This window comes from Rhinolophus sinicus, linkage group LG13, assembly GCF_036562045.2.
Source record: "Rhinolophus sinicus isolate RSC01 linkage group LG13, ASM3656204v1, whole genome shotgun sequence".
NCBI classification, from domain to species: domain Eukaryota; kingdom Metazoa; phylum Chordata; class Mammalia; order Chiroptera; family Rhinolophidae; genus Rhinolophus; species Rhinolophus sinicus.
The window spans coordinates 11,029,622-11,051,130 of record NC_133762.1 but is presented as its reverse complement, the minus strand read 5'-3'; the positions used below and the strand labels follow the sequence as shown (position 1 = coordinate 11,051,130).

The window sequence follows — 21,509 nt, the reverse complement described above, 5'->3', positions numbered from 1 at the left end:
TCCGCAGCTATGGTAAAGCTGCGTCACAACCCACCTGAAACTCAGAGGCTTAACACACTGAACATGTGTTCTGTTCACGAGTTTGCGGGTCAGGAATTTAGGTTGCTCTTGGCCAGACAGTTCTGCCCTCTGGGTTTACTTATGTATCTTGGGGGTCTGCTGGCTGGTGGTAGACTTTCCTAGGCTGGTGTCCGCTGGGACAATCAGCCCTGCTCCAGCCATGTGTCACTCATGTGTCAGAGACACAGAAGTCCCTTTTCAGGCCTCTCCTTGCCTCACGGTTGCTAATATTCCATTGGTCGTAACTGATGGCACATCTGAGCCCACCAGCATGTCTGAGTCACGCAGTGACATGACTCCCTGCCCACAGTGGGAAGGTGAGAGATGCAAGGTGACAAGGCAGAGGGTGCCCATGGGGGAGAATGTAAGGACTGGGGGCCGTTCATGTAATCCACGCATCACCGGTTCTTACAGGACTGGATGGGGCGAGTTATTGTGGGAATTGGTGAAATTGCACTTGTGGGGGACTTAGCACCATGTTTGACATATTGCAAGTACTTAATTGAAGGCAGCTCTTAATTATTATAATGGTAATTATTGCCATGTTGTTATCACTGACATTGCCAGGTAATGTAAAGGGACAATAAAATACTGTAGGAATATGGGAAAGGTTGAGACTCATTCTGACCTGGATTGAGGAGGGAGGTGGTGAGGGAAATAGCATTAGAATAAGACGCTGAGGGATGGGAAACCATAACAAACAGCAAACAAACAACAGAGCCATTCCTTCCAAAGCCCACCAGGTGCTGTTAGGATTGGCCTGGAAAGGTGTCTGCCTACCTGAGTAACTTGAAGAGTTCCAGGAAGCTTCCCAACGCTCGGTGTCACTTCCATGGGCCTGTGGCCCTGTGTAAGATCCTTCCCAGGAGAATCATTCTGGATAAGACAGTATCACCATGGTAGAGGACGTGCGGCCCGACCGTGTTGCGGTTCTTCATAGCGCTGGTTGGAGAGAAAGCCAGCTCCCTGGGGAGGAGCCAGCTCCCTGGGGAGGAGCCATTCCCTGGGGAGGGGCCAGCTCCCTGGGGAGGAGCCATTCCCTGGGGAGGGGCCAGCTCCCTGGGGAGGAGCCATTCCCTGGGGAGGGGCCAGCTCCCTGGGGAGGAGCCATTCCCTGGGGAGGAGCCAGCTCCCTGGGGAGGGGCCAGCTCCCTGGGGAGGAGCCAGCTCCCTGGGGAGGGGCCAGCTCCCTGGGGAGGAGCCAGCTCCCTGGGGCGGGGCCAGCTCCCTGGGGAGGAGCCAGGCCAGCGGGGCTGGCCTGACTGTGTGACAGCTCTGCCCTGCAGGGCCAGGCTCAGGCTCCGAGCAGCCCCCCCAGAAGGTGTGGACGCTCCAGGGAGACTCCGTGGGGTTGGCATCGACGGGTGGGAGAGTGTGGAAGATGAAGAGGGGGAGGGAGCCGGCAAAGTGACCATCTGAGCCTGGGTTTCTCCAAAGCAGACCTGAGACGTGAGCATGCGTGGTTTACTTTGTACGAGATCGCAGGAAACACTGGTAGGAGCAGTGAGGCAGGAAAGGGGAGGGGGTTAATGAACAGGGTACCGCAGTGAACCCCTGAGGCGCAGTCCCCATAGGGGGCAGCATGGGTGTGGCTCAGCCTGTGCCACCAGGTGTGGAGGGGCAGGGCTGGGTACCCAGCTCTAGGCCGTCAGTGGTGACAGGCTGGGCGTCAGCGCCCTGGCTCTTTGATCTGGCCCCTAACAGCCCAAGTATATCGGTGGCCAGAGGCGGAGTGACAGGTGTGTTCAGTGTGTGTGACACGTTGGAGAGAGTTGGGGAAGCATGCGTGAGAAGGGGACACGAATGAGGCGCCAGCAAGGCCATCGGGGACCAGATGGGACAGTGCGTTCCTGTAAAGCAGCCGTCTTTCTGGGCTGCCGGGTGTCTTGTGCGACATTTCCCATAAAGTGTATTTTATATTCCAGAGATATAAAATACGGTGTGGGGGAATTGTGCAGCTCTGCCCTCTCCTTCTGCTTTTTCAAGTGGATGCTAAACATTTCCTGTCATCTGGTGCAGAGGACGAGGGAGGGGGTGTAAGCCTGAGGAGGGGGGAGGTGTGAACATGACAGTAAACCATACGGGCTGCTTTTTCCCCTCAGCGCTGCAGTTTGTGATAATGACTGAAAGGCATAACTAGGTGTGAAGAGTAAGCAGAAACTGTTAAAAGTAATCAGTCCTCTTTAAATAGACTCACATTCCTGTGATCTCCATTTTTATTGGTTTTAGATTTACTCTACAACATAAATCATTTGAACTATATCAAGTGGATCAATCTATTTATTTACAAAATATGTGGAGGTAGCAGTATGTGTGCGGGGAGTGGAGGGGAGGGGAGCAGAGACAGAGAGGCACGTGAGCTCTTTCCAACGAGACTCCACTCTTGGCTCTAATCAAATACATCCACTTGAAAAACAAGCAAAAAAAAAAAAAATCCTACAGAGATCGTTGTATATTAAAACAAGGGAGTTGTTTGCAGGGACAAAATTGGGTACAGCATGAATCATGAGGAAACATGTGAGAGATGTTAAGAAGAGCAGACTAAAAATAGTCTCTGTGTCATCTATTTTCTGTTGTGTTCTCTTCCCTTTGTCCCAGCTGGGTGTTGTCTCCCGGAGAAAGAAGAGAAAGGGTCGTGGCCGTGGGCGGCCAGGGGGTGAGAACGGTCGCCGCTCACCTGAGTACAGTACAGTTTGTAATCATTTCAACAGATGTTCATGTACTGGGTCATCGTAAGTAGTCTCGGGGCAGGGCAGCTAGTAAGAGCCCTGTTTTATGAATGAGGCAGCTGAGCCTCAGAGGTTATAGGACTCGTTCAAAACCACACCGCGAGACAGAGGTAGGAGACCAGGGAAAAGCTGGCGGGGACTGTGCAGAGGGACCCGGGCAGGATTCGTGGCTCCGTGTGTGTGAGCCGTGGATGCACGTCTCCTCCAGGCCTGGGGACTCACAGCCTGGTACCTTAGAGTGACCGCTCCCTGATGACTTCTGCGCCACACAGTGGAGAAACCGCAGGGGACAGTCATCCTTTTCCTCATGGGACTTCTGACACCCGGCGTGTGACAGCTCACAGGCGGCCCGCCGGAGTCCTTGCAGGGCAGCCATCTGAAGCGCTGGTCCTGTGGGGCGATGGGCCATATTGATCAGTTCCTTTTCCTGTGCTGCTTCCTCCTGTGACCTGTCACTCCGTCCAGGGCAGAGCAAGCTCGGTCACACCATGCCTGGCTCCTGGGTGGGTGGGAGTCTGGTGAGAGGATGGTGGATGCTTTGGGATCCTGGAAGACAGGCCAGCCATCCTCATTGTCCCCTGGTGGTGGTACCCCAGCTGTCAGCCTGGGATTTTAAGGGACATTTATGAAGCCCAGAGGAGGAAGAGGCATACGTGGGGAAGGCGGGGATCAGCTCTTCAGAGGGACATAACCAGGCCACACAAGCTTTTGAACCAGTGACTGCATTGGGGTTGCAGGGCCCTGAGGCTTGCCCTGGGCGAAGGAGCAGGATGGTGACGGGAGGGGACAGAACTGCACTTGGGGAGCAGTGCCGAGCCCAGTAGCTCTAGAGCAGCGTGACTCAGGGCCACTTTTCCACAAGGGAACCTGGGTCACAGTGGGAGAAGATCGGGGGTTGGAGGTGGGGCTGAGGGCCGCGCTCTAACATAGCCTTCCCTGGGCCAGGCGTCCCATAGGGATGGCGCCTGGGCGGAATCTGCCCAGTGCTCTGCCCCATCCCCCTGTCCTTACAGAAGCCCTGCACGCCCGGCGTCACTGACTCCGTTTTCAACGAGGAAACAGGCTCAGAGAGATCATGTAATGACTCTTGGGGTGCTGCTCCGAGGTGGCACAGTTGGGGTGAGAATCCTCTGTCTAATGACAGATACCCCAATATTTCTACTCCACTGTACTGTTTGATAATACAGTGCATTCAAAGGTGGGGTGACAGGCGGGCGAGCTGTGGAAGAGTAAGGCAAGGTAATGTAGTGGGGGGAGGAGAGAGGCTGAGATTCAGGGTTCCTGGCCTTCGTAGCAGTGGAGCTTTCTGGCCGCAGACCAGAGGTAAACGAAACTGCACACAGACCTTTGAGTCGTTACTAGTGTCACAGAGGGAGAGGTGGCTGGATGGGGAGATTGGATGGATTGAGTGAATCGTTCCGTCCCAGGAACAGCCACAGGCCCTGGGGGATCTGAGGGTGGCAGGAGCAGCTTGGCACGGTGGCCTGCCGGGAGAATTCCCACTTCGAGCCTCTCCCTTAGCTCGAGAGCTGCGTTCAGTGTCTACAACCACGTGACGCCCTGTAAATACACTGCTCCCGTTTGACGGAAGCTGCTCCCCCCAGCAGCAGTTGTCCGGGACGTGGGAAGGAGCCTGTGTTCAGTGTTGGAGGACAGCGGCGTAGTGCACGTTCATTCATATGCCTGGGCTGGCCCTTTGTTAAAATACCATCTGCCCAGAGTATTTATCTTTAATAATGCAGGAAATCGTACATGCTACGGTCATAGATGAAAACTGGTTTGGTCTCTAATAGGCGATAGAAGACGTGGCAGAATCCTCTTACGTAGCACCTGGATACTAAGTGTTTTCACAAGTGTCTCTTAGTCTCTGCAGTAACACTGTGTTATGACTGGTATCATTCACATGGGGAAACTGAGGCTTGTTCTTTGAACACTTGTTCCCAAGCTCACACCTCGAGTCACAGGACTCCAGTCCTGCGTGCAGAGCAGACTGCTTCTGTGCGAGAGGAGACAGCGGGCTCCCGAGCCTGGAGTACACGGACTCCTCCGCTTACGATGGGGTGGCGCCTGATACACCTGTGGGGTAGGCATCATAGGTTGAAATATCGTTAAGTCACAAATGCATTGAATACACTTAACCTACCAAGCATCCTGGCCTAGCCGACCTGCAGCATGCTCAGAACCCTTGTATTAGCCTACACCGGGCAAGATCAGTTGACACAAGCCTGTTTTATAACCAAGTGTTGAACATCTCAAGGCGTTTAATATGTGTGTCTCTTTCGCACCGTTGTACAGTTGGGAAATCGTCATTTGAACCATTGTAAGTCAGGGACACCGTGTGTGCTGGGTCACCTTAGTGAGATGCAGAAAGGACCCCGCTACGAAGAATAATGAACAGAATGAAGGGTCTTAATGTTTTATCCTAAGTGTTACATATGTTCTCATTGTTTCAGTGTCTGGTTAAAACTTTCTTCCTGTATAAATTCAGGCTTTTGACAACAACGTCCCTCTTAACTTCTGGGTTATCACTAACTTGAAAATAAACCCTTCTCCTTGTCATCAGTGCCCAGGCCTCCAGTCCTAACTGAGTCCTGGGCTGGATTTCCTCAAGGGCTGAGGACACCTTTCACCGTCTCCTCCTTTGCCTCTCACGACTATGTAGTAATAGGCGGAAACGGGCTTGGTGTCTAATAAGCGATAGAAGACATGGGGTAGAATCAGAAAGGAAACGCTGCTTTTTAGATATTACTCTTACTGATTATAATAATAAAAATAATAGTAACAACCTAAGTAATAATAGTAATAACCTAAGTAATAGTAATACACTAGTAATACTAAAATAGATTATATATATGTATATACTCTTAACACTAAAACTTAAATACTAAATATATATTAAACGCTAAAATACATGATGAAGCATTACTTAAAAAGTACAAATAATGGCTTAACTGGTATAATGTAATGTCATTTATAAAGTGGTTTCACCTATAATGTACATTGTAATCTCTGTGGGTAGGGGCAGGCTGTTTGACAGCCCCTCAGACACTCTGTAGAAACATTTCCCAAGGTGTCTCCTTTTAGGCTGATTTTATAGTAAGATGAATATAGTCTATAGTAGAAAAGTGAGAGCCTCTAATGATTAATCCATTTTGGATATTTTTCCATTTATATCCAGAAAAGTAAATGAAACTGACAAACATGCCTTGGGGATCAGTTAGGTGCTCATGTGTGATATGAAGATGAACAAGGCAGAGCCAGAGCCACGCGGGGCCTCTGCCTTTGGGAGAGGTGACACTTAAGTTCTTGGAAGGAAAAGTAATTAGAAGTGATTTGAGTGATGGCTCAAGGCTGGTCTGGATGAGGTGTCTCAGGGGAGCTCACCAAACTGATCGATCGCCCGGCCGGGGTAGTGGATCAGATGCTGTTCCGAAAGGCTTTGACTGAGGAAGGAGTTGGGCGGTGACGTGGGGAGGCTGAGTCCCATATTCTCCAGGCAGGGACAGTAGAAGCTCTTCCTCCCGCTGGAGTCTGAGAGGCCAAATCCACGTCCGTTTCATCTATCACTGATGCGAGAGTTTGGGATGTGGCGCCTGAGGAGCAGGTCCGGCCTCACGACACGGCGGGCAGCCGCAGCCGCACCGGCAGCCGTGCGTGGCTTTGTGGCCACAAACATGCTGGGCATACGTGGGCGCCTTGGGGCGTGCGTCCCGGTTCTTCCATTTGAGCCCACAAGTAGATGATGTGCAGGCAAACAGAGACCCCCAGACAGCAGTGGGACACGCCGAGGCCCAGGCAGACGCTGGCACCCTCCCTCCGGTTCACACCCAGCAGGCTCAGACGGGCAGGTGCCCTGTGCTGGTCTGCAGCCTGGAGACACGTGACAAGGTGTCCCCACGTACTGCTTTTCCAGGTCCCGAGAGGTAAACAGGCCAGGGTGCCAGGCGCTGCCAACAGCAACGTCTTAGAGTTCAGGAAGGAAAGAATTGCTAGATTGCAGTTGTTTTGCAAAAATTCAGTCGCCTCAAATCCATCAAAGAAGGTGAACGCCACTCTAACGGGATTGAAAAGCAGTGATTTCTTTCTTTCCTTTATGTAAACTTTTGGGTGTTCCTCTTCTTGGTAAAAGTAATATGTGCTTATTATAAATAATTTTTAGACAGAATGTCATCCTCCATCCCAGAAAATGATGACATTTTGATGTGTGTCCTTCCATGCATACGTAACGATATGAGAAGTTTTCTAGAAACCATGTCACGTGTCGCGCACTCTTTCTTCCCCCTTCACCATTAGGAAAGGATATTTTCCCATGTCGTTAATATCCAGCCACATCCTTCTTAACGGTAACTTCTTACTCCTCTTTGTATATACATACTCTAAGTTGTTTAACCAATCCTGGTCTTAGGAAACAGCCTTATCAAGTTTTCAAAATTATGGACGAAGATGAGCTGAACATCCGTGGGTGAACTTCTTTGGTTCTCGTTTGATTCTTTTATTATTAGCTCATGGCCCTAGAATTAGGATTGTTGAGTCAAAGGGTGTGTCCATTACGTGGGCCTTTGGTACGTGGCAGTGTGTCAGTCTGCCCTACAGAGCCCAGAAGCCTTCCCGGAGACCCCCGCCGGGCACTGGAGCAGAGTCATGAGTGGGCCCAGCCCACACCCTCCACCTCCTCTAAACCACACAAGTCTCTGCCAGTTTCATAGATTGGGCTCCATGGAAGGTGTTGTTGGAAGAAATTGTTTCTGGGTTTAAAAGTACATTTATAATGTTTGAAAAGTGCCGGCAAGGTCATAGTACCGGTGATTGCAACTTGGTGACAGCGACCGACTGAGTAAATACATGTTTGCTTCAATCTGCGTGTCCTTGAACTGGGATGTTGTCCATTTTCCCAGTGACTCAGGGAAACTATGGTCTTAATTATCATACAAATGATAATGATTTTCGTGGCGGTCAGAGGCCCAAGTTGGACTCTTTAATCCAGAGCTGAGGAAATAGCCTGTAAGACGAGGATTGGGGGAACTCCCAAGAATGGGACTGGATGGAAATTTTGCGATTCCCAACCGCGTGATCACATCGTGCTCCTAGCAGTAGGGTTGACATAAGAGCAAAGGGCACTCCTGCTCCTGCCTCCCTTTCTCTCCATCGCTTTTCCCCATTCTTGTACAAGCGTACGAGCACGCACTCACGCAGAGAAAGCCGTGGCCTATTCCTCAGGGCAGAAGGTCAGCCAGCTGGAGGGTCTACCCCCCAGCTTAACCACGAGGGAACTCTGAGGCGTTCCCAGGGTGGAGGCAGCCCTGGCCGGGGCTGGATGGATCATCCGTGTCGCTGGCCCTCACGGAAGGGAAGGCTTTCAGGTCTTCCGTCAAAGTGAGAGGACAAGAGTTCTGCCTAACGAGTCAATTTTCCTAATGAGCTATTAGGAGCTGTGTTTGTGCTGAATGAACACTCTGCCCTCATTAGAGCTGAGCTTCCCAGAAGCAGAGCTTCCTCTGCCCATTGTAATGAGAAAACGCCCGAGTGAAACACAGCCCTAATGAGTTACAGCATGGCCATAAAACGGAACCAGTTGCTTCTGGAGCACCTCAAAGAAGGGCTCGGCTGCATTTACAGCAGTGGCGTGAACCACTCGGAGGTGACTTCTCTCATCAGCCAAACTGGAGGACACCAAGGCTTCCGCATACACTGCACTCTGACCGACAGGAGATGGGAAGAGAGACCTGGGAAGTCCTTTTAGGGCAAAAGAAGGGAAATGTATTGTGACCTTGAGAAATAGAAGGATTAAATAGTTCCGAATGACAGACAGGACAATATTTATGTTACTTGACAATATCCAATATTGGCAGCAGGCCCAGAGCATGCTGGGAGTGAAGGTAAACAGAGCCCCAAAGGAAGGGGTTCATTAGCAGGCAGAGCGGGTGTGAGCGGAGGTCAGATGGAGCCAGAAGAGACTGGTGGCGGGCTGGACCTACCTTACAGCAGCCAATGAAAGCTGCTGACTGCTCCGTTTTCCGGAATTTTGCAAGTGGTTATTAAATATAGTCGTCATGAAAATTTAAACAGACAGTTGGATACGTTTTATTGTAAACAAAGATAAGAAATACTCAAAACTCATCACTTCCAAATTATTTTGCTCTGAACGGGTCTGTTGTGTCTGTAAGGTAGAAACACAGCAGTATGCAGAGTTGCGGTGCTGCTCCTCTCTCCCCACCGCGATACTCAGGGATGGCACGTGGGTAGCTCGAAATCGGCGTGGTGGGAACAGCAACCGCCTGGAAGTCAGCAAATGCTGCACACACATCAGGGCCTGGTTTATTGTTCTGTGGATTGTCTGTGTAGAAACTAATGGGACAGAGTGGGAAAATGGTAAGAGTGTGTCACATCTTTAGCCGTTGCTTTGTGACTAGAGCACAGAAAAACGAACTGTTTTTTCATTATGTAAAAATTCTGACCCGATTCAGCAAAGAAATCGGTACGTCATTGATGAATGAGTGAAGTTCCCACGGATGTCTTTGTTGTTTCATTTTCGTCTCACTCACTGATACTAACAAAAAGTAGCAACCGACGTTTGTGTTAGAGCTGCACTCACGTATCAGCTGAAACCACAGGTTGGCTGTAGGTGTAAAAGTTCAGTAAAACTCAAGACATGCAATTCCTGTAAGAGCCTGTTGGCTACCGGGTTTCCCTGAAAATAAGACCTAGCTGGACAGTCAGCTCTAATGCGTCTTTTGGAGCAAAAATTAATATAAGACCAGGTCTTATATAAAACCGGGTCTTATATTTAAATAAGACTGAGTCTTATATTAAAATAAGACCAGGTCTTTTTAACATTTTTTTTTTTTTAAAGATTTTACTGGGGAAGGTAGAAGTGGGGATGTAGAAGTGGTCCCGTCTGTCGAACGCCCGAGTAGCTTACGAGACTGAGCTCTCTCAGGCCGGAGGGAATTCTGCCAGGAGGGCTTTCCGACTCGAGTTGCCACGTTGGCTCTTCTGAATCTCCAGCCTGCTGGCCCACCCTCCATTTTGAACTTGCCAGGCTGTGTAATTGTGTGAGCCAGTTCCTTACATCTCTTTCTCTGGACACAGATGTGCCCATGAGTTCTGTTTCCCTGGAGGACGCTCAGTACATATCCTCGTCTACACCTGGGGAAGCTCGGGCACAGACAGGGGGGTTACACAGCTAGAAATGGGGAGAGCTAGCCTTGGGACCCGAGGAGTTCTGGCTCCAGAGTTTGTGTTTCTAACCTTTCCGCATACTGCCAGTATTCTGTGCCAGACACAGTCCTAAGAATCGGAGAGAATAAGAATAGTAGCACGAAGACAGACAAGGTCTCCGCTGCCACGGAGCTTGTGTGTGAGTTGGGGCAATGCCAGTTTATGCGAATATGTGCAAAGGGACACAGCTGCTCACAGGAGCCAGGGGTAGAGAGAAGATGAGTTCTGGGAGTAAAAAGAAGAGTGAAAGAGGTCCAGTGGAAGGTTCTAGAATCCGAGGCCAGTTCACGCCAGACCACGTGCACCCAGAGCAGGTGCCAGCTCAGCCCAGAAAGCCCCAGCATGAATGAGTCAGGGTTTGTTGGGTTCGCTGATAGAGAAGTGATTGGTTGAATGAGGGAGTCCGAGTTCTGGCCTGCCCACTGGATGAGAGGTGCCCACATGCCGCTGGTTGGGAGCAGCAGCGTTCTGTATGCGCCCCCTCCAGGAGGCCCCTCCTTTCTGCTGTGGAGCTCAGGGTGGGGAAGGTGCGGGAAGGAGGAAGGTCTTCTCACTGCAGGGGCTGGGCTGGGAATGGGGGCTGCACCCCCCGGAGCCCCCAGAGGGTAAATGCTCCGTCTCACTAAGATTCCACAAGGTCTTAGCAACACCGAGCCCCTCTGCAGCTCCTCTGGGCGACACGTCCACTTGCTTTACTTCCTTACCCATCTTAACTGTCTACCTGTGTGCACCCAGCGAGGGAAGCTCAGACGCACTTGGTTAAGAGCCGTCAGGCAGTTGTGTCTGGGGCAGGACGGCATTTCCATAGTGTTCCCATTGCTTGTCCATTTATTCTTAGAAAAGGCAGCACTGATTTGGAACTTGCACTGTGCTACCCTGGAATGTGCTGGTGTGTCCTTTCGTACGAGCCTGGCTTCCACAGCTGGAAGCGGCCTGTAGACATAGGTCATCCATTCCTTTCTTAGCCTCCCAGTTTCCCCACCACCATCGCCTCTCTCCTCCCACCCCTCTTTTACAGAAGGGGGAACTATGGCCCCGAGAGGGGAAGTGACTTTAAAAGCTCATGGAGGACTAGGTTAAAGTCAGAGCACAGAAGGAGGAAATAATTTTTACTAAACGATAATCCAAAGGTCAGTCTTTGCAGGAGTCTTAGCTTGGAGCCAAGCTCTTACCTGTTTTAAGTTAGTTGAGACATACCGCTTAGATTTCCCCATGACCTTTACAAAGTACAGTTTTCCCCTTGGGGTGTTACAAAATCATTTTGGTCATTGGGGCTGACATAGCAAAAACAACTCCACACGGTCATTAGCTTTTGTTCTGAGTTCGCTTTGTTTTTTGTTTAAATACCACAGTCTCACCGCTGAGGAAGCAGTTCGGGCAAACTTGAAAGAGTAATGGAGTTTTCCTTTATTCCTGTGTTTGCTCCGTCTTTCATTCGTCACTGGTTTCTTGAGTGAGACGTTCTCTGTGGTGAGAGGAAGAAAAAGACATTGAAACCACAGTGTTGCTTCTGGAGCAACAAAATAGTGGAGGGAGATACTTCAGGGCATTGCACAGTCAATTCTGTGGAAGGGGCGACAACTAGAACCAACCTTTATTATGCATAGGAACTACGCTCAGTTTTACCTACGCGGATGTTATTTGAACTTGCGTAAAACCCAGTGTAGAAACAGAATAGGTGAGGAAGCTGAGACGGGTTAAGTAAATTCCCCAAGATCACACAGCCAGTGAGTGACAGCTGGGTTCTAACGCTGTTCATTTAGGTTCCGTGTTCGTGTTTTATCTGCTCTGCCGTGAGCTCCCGGCACATGGGAGTGTGACTTGGTACGTAGATTTAACATCCATATACCAGGGAGGCAAAAAATGTCTGCAAGTGGACACGTGGGTCAGCCCTGCTCAAGCAGTAGTTCGCCATCATCAGAAGTGTCTGGACGCTGATGGGAACCACTCTGAGCCCCTCTTGTCATTGCAGACGTCACACGTGACTTGTATTCATCTTCTGTTATCGGCATGTATTGAGTATTACAATGTTAGTACAGTTTTCCTTTCTTAAAATGTGTACACCTTTTTTGGGCATGCTCTACACGCATACATTTATGTTAGCAAGAGGGTATTCTGACGGGTGCCTAGTAAAGGGGACACAGAAGGGGGTGTGTTTATAGATCAGCAGAGAAGTGGGACTTCTCGGTGGAATAAAAAGCTGTAACAGTTGAACGGAAATTGGAAGGCATGTGACAAATGTGTAATTACGTTTGCCAGCAAAGCATGGGTTGTGCAGGAAAACAATGGAAAATGAGGAGAAAGAGGAAACGTGTGGCCAAAAAATAGGAAAAGGTTGACTGCTAAGCTTAGGGTCCCAGCCTCGGGGTGCTGAGGCTGTTGGGGGCTGAGACATGGTCATCTGTCACAATTTCATGCCAGGCTCCAGTTCTCTCGCCAAGGCCCCACAGAACTCAGTGTGACATTTCCCCTGCACCCCAAAGAGTTGCTTCAGATTGTTGACATTTCCCGATTTTTCCGCACTGACGCTGTTCCATTCCAGTCATAATAAGCAGGAGCGCTGGGAAGGCAACCCAAACAATCCTGCAACTCCCTCCAGGCCCCTCTCCTAGGTAACATGAGCCGGGGACCTCCCCGCACACTGAGCGTCACTGAGCCCTGGGAAGGGGGGAGCGCCACTCCCGTCCGGGGCTCTTCTTCAGGTCCAGCCTCTTCAGCCTGCTCCACTCCCCGTGTTTCGCACTCCGCCGGCCTCGTGCCCCCTTGACACTTCTTGAGGACTCCTGGCCAAGCGATGCCTCCCCCAGGCTTTGTCTGCTTCAAGGCAGCTGGTTCCTTCTCTGCCGCCTCACGAGGGCGCTCACCCTGATGGACATTCAGGAGTCCTCATGCCGCGTCGCTTAGTCGGCTTCCTTCCATTCATGCAGCGTGTTCGTGGTGCTCTCTGCAGTGAGTTCTTTAGAAAGTAAAGGGATTAAAGGAAACTCATGCGGTGAGTTTCCCACAGTAGCTGCAGCGTCTACCCCTTAATATTTTGTTTCGGCAAAGATGTGGCCCTTACAGGTAAGCCCTTAATGGGAATGGAGAGAGAAGGTGTTGCTGAAGGCAGCCCCCAGGTGGGTAAGGGTGGCAGGGATGGGAGAGGTAGGTGTAGGGTGTGTGCAGACGGGCTGGCACCTGGTGGATGCCCAGGAGCCCTGAGTGGCTTTGATTTTATGTGTATGCACAGCTTAGGGCTTTCTGAGGCCAGCGTGTGGGTTGATTTCTACCCACATCCCTCCTGCACCACTGGAGACCTAGTTTATGTCATTTTATTCAAAAAAGGAGTCCACGGTAAACCAAGTGCTATACACTACGCTGCCCTCACCTCAGGGGGCCCCAGTCGTCAGATGGCAGAAGAATGATTGACGTCCCATGTAATACAGGCCGTCGGGACGGAGAAAGGGACCATGAGCCGTGGTGTGGCACGGGGTTAGGGCAGGGCGTGAGGACGGCAGTGGGGCTGACATGTGACCTGGCCCCTACAGGATGTCCAGGAGTTCGCCAGGAACAGGCGTGAGCGGTGGGAAGGGAGAGGATGGAGGACAGTCAGGGCAGAGACCAGCCGGTGTGAAGGCACAGAGAGGAAGAGCAGGCACAGTGGGAGTGGGGGCGAGGCCAGTATGGCTGCCTGGAGGCGGCACGGTTGTGTCTGGCCACCTCCCCTCCACCTGTTGGCTGGGCCTCTCTGTCTGCAGGTTCGTCCTGCTCTGCCGCCGTCATCCTCCTCGCTCGAGCTTAGCATCCTCCACACATGGCCCAGGCCTGCCTGCCTTCTGCGCTCTCCCTCTGAGCAGCCTCACGTGTGCTGGGTCCCGTCACGCCTTTGTGAGAGCCCGGCGTCAGAGCTCTCACGTCTCGTTCAGGTCAGACCTCCAGGCCCACACGTGTCGCTTGGAGGTGGCGAAGGTGCCGCCTTGGGTTAGACATGCAGCCCACTCCTCACTCGCTAGCCCTGGCCCCCCCGCAGGGAGCAGAAGCACCGGCTGTGTAGGTTGTGGCCTGGACACTGGCGTCGTGCCAGCACCTGTCCCAGAAATGCCACAGGTAACTCACCACAAACAGTGTTGCTTTTCTTCAATATCTTTCAGGTCCATCCACCACTGCCCGTTTCTGTCACGTCCATAGCAGCTGAAGCTACAGTTCTTTGCCTGCACTAACGTGCCCTCCTGTTACTACCCTTCCTCCCACTTTCACTTACTCTCTGCAGCTCAGAGCCGGGGAATCCTTCACAAACAGACCTGTGAGCAGTATGGTAGGTTAGAGGCCGTGGAAAGGTCTTCCTGTGTAGAATTGCATGCACTGGATAAAAATGCATGGCTGGCCCGGCAACAAGTAATAAATAAGGGAGCTCCTGAGAGATTAGACATTGAACAAGAGCCTGTGGGGTCCAGTACTTGGCTCTGGTCATTAATGATCTGGGTTTTCATGGCCACGGGCCCTAGGAAACAATATTCAAAGGCTGGCCTAACACGGGACAGACAGGAGGAAGAAACAGGGACGTCCAGAATAAAACTGAGACTTAGAGGGACATCCTCATGAAATAACACAGGGAAAGGAGATTTCTTCTGCGGTGGGAGATAGTGGGCATATACGAGTATGCGGTGGTTTTCATGGACTCATAGAGTGGGGAAGAAAGCATCCTTCCAGAATGACTGTTTATAAAGACTTCATTCTAGGCTTGTGAGCTGAACAAACAAAACTCAAGTTTAAAAAATACGTACTTAAAGTGCTTATGGGGTTACTCATTCCCCAGGTGACTTGGAAAAGCAAACCAGATCCTGTCTGGAAGAGAAAAATCCAAGCTTCAAAGAATTCTCACGGATAAAACAACATGACTTACCGTAAAAAATAAGTTAAAACACACGAAGAGGCAAAGTCAAGATGAGCAGGATTAAGCAAAACCAAACCAAACAAAAACTCGCAAACCCTGAAAGACTGTATATGTTAGAATCTAGATAAAGAATGTCAAAAGAATGTTGAAGGAATATGAAGAAATTAGAATGTCCTCTTCAGTGAAATGTCTTCTTATGTCTTTTGTCCATTTTTAAAGTGAAGTTTCTTTTTTTTTTAACTATTGAGTTTTGACAGTTCTTTATATATTCTAGATACTAGTCCTTTGTTGGATATTTGCTTTGCAAGTATTGTCACCCAGTCTGGAGCACGTCTGTTCATCCTGTTAACAGGATCTTTATCAGAGCATGTTTTTTATTTGATGAGATCCAGTTTATTAATATTTTTTATTTTACGGATCGTACTTTTCATTGCCCTAAAGTCTGAAGATTTTCTACCATATTTTTCCTAAAAGTTCTGTACCGTCACCTTTTGTATTTAAGCCCATGATCCATTCTGAGTTTTGTATAATGTTGAGGTTCATTTTGTTCCTTTGAGTACATCGAGTTTCTCCAGCACTTTTATTGAAACGCTAACCTTCCTCTGTGATTGGCTTTTACAGTCTTTTCAAAATCAGTTGGACATTTTTCTTTGGTCTGCTTCTGAGATTTCTAGTCTATTGATTGATACGTCTCACCTTCAATCACTATCACAGTCTCGATTATTGTATCTATATAATAAGGCTTGATACAGGATAGATTAATTCCTCCCACTTTATTATTAGTTATCCAAATTGTGCTAGCTATCCTAGTTTTCTTCACTTTGCATGTGTTTCAGAATAAGCATGCCCGTATCGTCTTGCTGAACCTTTGACAGGAATTGTATTAAACCTGTGTCCCTGTCTTGGGAGAATGGGCATCTATTGCATTGTATTGAGCCGTGCACAGGATATAACCCTCCCTTTATGTAGCCCTCCTTTGATTTCTTTCATCAGCATTTTGTGATTGTCAGCATGTAAGCCCTGTCCGTGTTTTGTGAGATTTACACCTAATATTTCTTTATTTTATCCAATTATAAATACGATTGCATTTTAAATTTCAGCGTCTTTGTGTTCATTGCTAATATATAGAAATACAGTTGATTTTCAGTTTTTATCTCATACGCTGAGACCTTACTGAAATCATTATTCTATGAGTTTTTTCATACATTCTTTGGATTTTTAATATACAAAATTATGCTATCTGCAAATAGGGACAGTGTTGTTTCTTCCTTTGTGGTCTGTGTGCCTATTTCCTTTTTTTCCCTTTTCTTTCATGATTGCGTTAAGTAGAATGTCCAGTGCTATTTTCAGTAAAGAGTGAGGAGAGTAGGTATCCTCGCCTTGCTTTCTTGGGGGGAAAGCATTAAATCTTCCAATATTTTGCAAAATGTTTGTTGTGGGGTTTTATTTATTTTTTTAGTAGGTGCTTTTTATGAATATGAGGACACTCTCCTCTATTCTTATTTTTCAGAGTGTTTTTAATCACAAATTGGTGTTGAATTTCCACCAAGACTCTTTCTGCGTTGACTGATGTGGGCCTGTGGTTTTCCTCCCGTGGTCAGTAGGTTGGATTACAGCGATTTAGTTTCTACTCTTAAGCCATCTTTACATTCCTGGAGTAAACCCCGCTTGGTTACAATGTAGCATTTCTTATATGTATTTCAGAATCCTATCTGCTAGTATTTTATTAAGGATGTTTATGACTCTATATGAGGTTATGGACCTGTAGTTTTTGCTTTCTGTACTGTTTTTACTGTTTGGGCAATATTTCTTCAAATCATCAGGCAGGTAGAATGCAACAGGCATTGGAGGCATGTGAGGCTGAGTCAGAGGCTTAGAAGAAGGCTTGGAGGTCCCTGGTGTAAGGAGTGTGAAGAGCTGGCATGTGCCAGGCTTCGCAGGACAGTGTGGTAAACTCTCAACAGTACGCGGTCCTTCTGACGGGACCAGACTGAGGAAGTAGCTCCCAACATGGGGCCTCCTGAATGGACGGTGCCGGTTTTGCCAGGTACTAGCTGTGTGACCTTGGTCCCCTCAGCTTCTCTGCCGTTAGCCGTCATCCTTACGTTGGAGATAATAGTAACTGGCGCTACATTCAGAAGGTCTGCTGAGGAGAGGAGAGTTGTTGGGGCGATAGAACATTAGCTTCATAGAATTTCCAGTACTGGGGAATGATGGCACTGGCCCACGGACATGGTGGGGTCCCCGTGGCCTTTGTGACACACGATGCTAAGGTAGCTGCGGGGGCAGGGGGTGGGTGCCCGGCTGTGGGGCAGAGGCTCCACCAACTGGACTGTGTGTGGACGGAATCAGTCCTCTGGGCTTCTCTGGTGAAAGACTTCTCGCCACATTCTCTGTCGGCTGCAAAGCAGTGCATTTGAGAACTGTCAGCGGGGCCTGCTGCAGCTACTGATGAGGGCCTGTCCCATCGTGGGTGCTGACAGATGGGCACAGGTCTCAGCAGTGGCGCAAAGGGAGGTAATCACCAGGACTCTGGGAGCAAGTATCAACTCGTGTCCTACCCTACGTGAGGAGACATTCACTTGCCCGTGGCTGAGTCCCTCATCTGGATCTGGCATGGCTTCGTGTCTGTTCTTGTTAGAAGACAGAAGGTCCCTTAGGAAGAGGCAGAGCCCATCAGTTCCGTGTCAGCGGGTGGCTTTCTCAGCAATACCACGTGCTTCCACCCCGGTGACCATTCCCCGTTCCCTCCTTTGTGGTATCTTTGCCCTGAAACTTCCAGAAAAACGTGGAAGACTTGGCTGTTAGAGGCTGCCATCCCCAGGCACTGCCTCACCACATTGAGAACATCTGGCAGGGCATCTGGCAGCTGGCTGGATGCAGGCAGGCAGGATCGACATCCTCAGGATCGACTGAGCGCTGCTTCTCTGCGTGTGTGGTGTGATGGCGACGCTGAGAGGCCACGCGTGGCTCCAGTCCCCACATGAGCTGTCGTGCTGGCTGTGCCCCCCGCCCCTGTGCCCCGGTTGCTGGAGGAATGGCTGTGATGGGCTCATAGTCTCCATGACCCCCCCACCCCATATTTTTTTTTTGTCTCCATCCTGTATGGGAGGCAGAGAAAACAGGAAACTGACCAGAAGGCCAAAAGCAGCAGCACGAGTCTCCTCGGCAGAATTGGACGTATGTTGACGTTGCTCGATTTGACCATTTGACATGTGACGTTGCCCACCTCCTTGTGAATTCTTTTTCTCCCGTCGTTAATCGTGACACCGCCCTCTCTGCTTGGCCTCAGAGCACTCGGATCCCTCCTGTTTCCTTACCTGCATCCTCTTTTTAATCTTGCTCGGAAAAGGTGGTTTCGCTTGGTCTTTTCTCGACACACGACACACCCCTTTCCTGGAGGCATCACCCGTGACAGCCGTCAGCTATTTGTAACACGTTGGAGTTCAGGCACGCACATGAACATGCAATGACACAACACCCATCTGTTCTCGGCTCTTGCTGAGCGAGGTGGTGCCACTTGTTGCTCTCAGGAAAGTGACAGCTCACACTGATCCTCAGGTGGCCCTCCTCCCCCAGGTGCCGGTGGTTCTTTAGCTGTTCTGATTGGTTGGTTTCTGTGCTCCACCCCTTGTTAAGTATTCTGACAGCTCTATCTAGATAAAGTGTATTAAATAGTGGAGAAAGTTGCCTTCTGCCCTGAAGGACATAAAACCATTTTTTTATGGTTTTAAATTTTCTGTTGATATCCAAAATACACACAGCTGGTTTTAACGAAATCCTCGTTTTATCAGGTCTCTTTCCTTTGAAAACTTGCATCACAGACACCGAGCGTCAAAGGAACGTCAGAATTCGGCTGTTTCCTTACTTTGCAAACAAGGAGGCATCCCTCCGGAGGGCCCGTGACTTGCCGAGTCAGGCAGCACCCAGACCCTCCAGCTCGAGGTTCGTGGTGTCAGCAGTTTTAAGGATTTGGAGAAAATTTTCCATTTCTTACCAGGTGCCCCGGCAGGCAGGCGCAGTGTGAGGGTTCTCTGACGAGGACATGGCAGTGTGTGCCCAAGAATGTGTGAGGACAGCGGGGGTGAGCAGGTGCAGCCTCTGTCATGCTGGAGGGACAGTGACTGCAGTGTCATCCTGAAGCCAGATCGAATGCTGCCACCTGTTTTCTGAGCCTGTATTCGGTGCCATTTTATATGCCCTTTCCATGGGTGCTGCCGCAACGCCCTAGCTTGTCATTTTTGCTGTCATGACAACTGTCTGCGTGGATTTCTCAGGGACAGTACTGTTTCAGACACTGTGTCCCAGGAATGTTTAATATTGAGGCTTCCAGACACGTGTTCCAAATTGTTTTGCATACACACACGCGCACACACATGATACACAAATGTCCTTGGCCAGAGCTTGTGTCTTGATGTTTGACAATATGTAGCCCCAGAATGATACGAAACAGAGCGGGCAATGGGAGTCAGGAAGACTGACAGCAAAAAGTGACAGCTGACAGTCCGATAGTGAGAGAGGAGGCAGAAAGAAAAGATAAAAAGCATGGCAGTGATGCAGGCCGAGCTGGGGAGTGACAGAAGGCTCAGCACACGCCAGCATCGTGTGACAGTAGAGGCCAGTAATGGGCATTAATAAGGAAAATTCTGAAACCCCAGTGAAAAGCGTCATTGTTTTTCATATCATGTGTTTTAAAACATCACAATATATATCGTACCTTTAGGAAAGTTTCCACTGGAAATGGCTCAGATGTCTTGGTGCCTTAAGATAGTAATAGTGTAACATTACTACTAATAATAGGGGGGAGGAGGAGGAGGGAGGGGAGGGGGAGGGGGAGGAGGGAGGGGAGGGGGGGGAGGGGGGGGGGGAGGGGGAGGGGGAGGGGGAGTTTGTTTCTCTGAGTTGCCTTTTCCCCTTACATCATCTCATGTATCCTCAGATGAACGCAGTGAAATGATGTCACCCTCACCGTTGCTGCTCAGAAAAGCTGACAGGACAAGAGAGGAAAACAACAATAGACACAGAATGAACTGTAGGGATGGCTCGTACCCACCTGTGGACTCCAGGGCAGTTTCGGGGTGACTGCCCCGATGGACCCCACCGTGTGTGGGGCTTGCTGACCCCAAGAGGATCCACTACAGAATACACCTCTAGCGTCTATTTGAGACAACTTGGCCATTTCTCCTCCCCGACCCAGCACCCACCACCCTCTGTCTCCTGCCCTCAGCGTCTCCCTGGAACTCCCAGGCACAGTGATCTGTCGCATTTGCATGATTCGACTTCCCTCCCTCTCACCCTGACATCCAGACAATGTGGGGGTGCAGCAAACATGTTCCAGCACCTGATGCAAGAACTGTCCAGACCTCCGTGTGCCCCCTCACCTTACATTTGCACCGTACCCCACCCTGCTCCCCCTCTGTGCTGCTTGGGCTGTTGAGGGTGACATTTCTGTGACACATCAGGGTCTCACTCAGCAGGCCAGCTGTCAGCCTGAAGTGTGCAGTCATCTGTCACTTGTATCCAAGTCCTTAGTTCTTGTACAGTAGCCTCCTGTGTGGACCTGGCCCGTCAGCCCTCTGGACGGACCAGGATGGGTTGGAACCTGGAAGGGTCACTGTTTCCGCCTTTTCTCTGGGAATCTGTGGCGAGGCCCAGCGAATCCTGTTGAAACCCCACTTGCTACAGCCACTGGGGCACCAGCTCCAAGTAGATTTCAGCCAGGTCGTGCAGGTGCAAGGAGATAGCAGCTGCCCCCAGCTGATGGTTAGATGCTTCCTTGGACATCCCCAGGCAAACTGTTCTGAGATGGATTTCATCCAGTGTTCTGGAAGCTGCCATGTGCTTTAGCGTCAGCTCCCTTTGGCGAAGGCCAGGCATGGCTTTGCCCTCCCTCTTCCACGCCTCTGCTCTTCCTTCGTGGGGTCACATTCAGAACAAACTACCACGCCTTTAAGACTCTGGGTGGCTTGGGGCAGGGGCGGAGTGGAACCCAAACTAAGATAGTCTTGTTCTGGGTAAAATAATAATAATAAAAAATAAGAGCCACTATTTATTGACCACTTACCATGTGCCAAACACAGTTGGAAACACTTTGTGCCGGAACAAATTTCATGCAGTGTGTGCCTTTTATAAACGGATAGAAGGAGTTGCTTGCAGTGACGTGTCGTGGGTACCACAGATGGAAGAGTTAGGGCTCGAAGCTGGTTAGGTCTCTTGAACCTAGATTCCGAGTTCTTGCCACGACCCGATACTGAAGGTTCGTCTCCCCTGTTCGGAAGCTTCAGGGAGGCAGAAGGCTCATTTCCTAACTGCCGAAAGCCATTCTGGTGTGGACAGTGTTGGGGAGAGTTGAGGGTATCTGCTATCACCTGTCCCCTTAATGCTGGCTGGATGTAGTGTGCTCAGCCATGTCCCGTTTAAGGCGTGCCAAGTCCCATGCTTGAGGACCTCATTTGTGGTGTCCCCAGCGTGCATTTTTCCCTCCCCCCAGGAGAGGGAATGAGGCTTCATGGCTTAGTGCTCAGCTGCCTCCGTGTCCCACGTCACACTAGTGTTTCACACACACACACACACACACACACACACACACACCACCCCCGTCCCCTCCTTCAAGTCCATGGGCATAAATC

General features: G+C 50.1%; 1 long non-coding RNA gene across 1 annotated transcript; it reads left to right on the top strand.

Moving 5' to 3' along the window:
• The first annotated feature begins 1,334 nt into the window (after positions 1-1,334).
• LOC141568240 (uncharacterized) lies at positions 1,335-20,885 on the top strand. The gene is made up of 3 exons (XR_012491324.1): positions 1,335-1,554; positions 18,675-18,825; positions 19,820-20,885. It is a non-coding gene; the product is annotated as an uncharacterized LOC141568240 (long non-coding RNA).
• Positions 20,886-21,509: the final 624 nt, after the last annotated feature.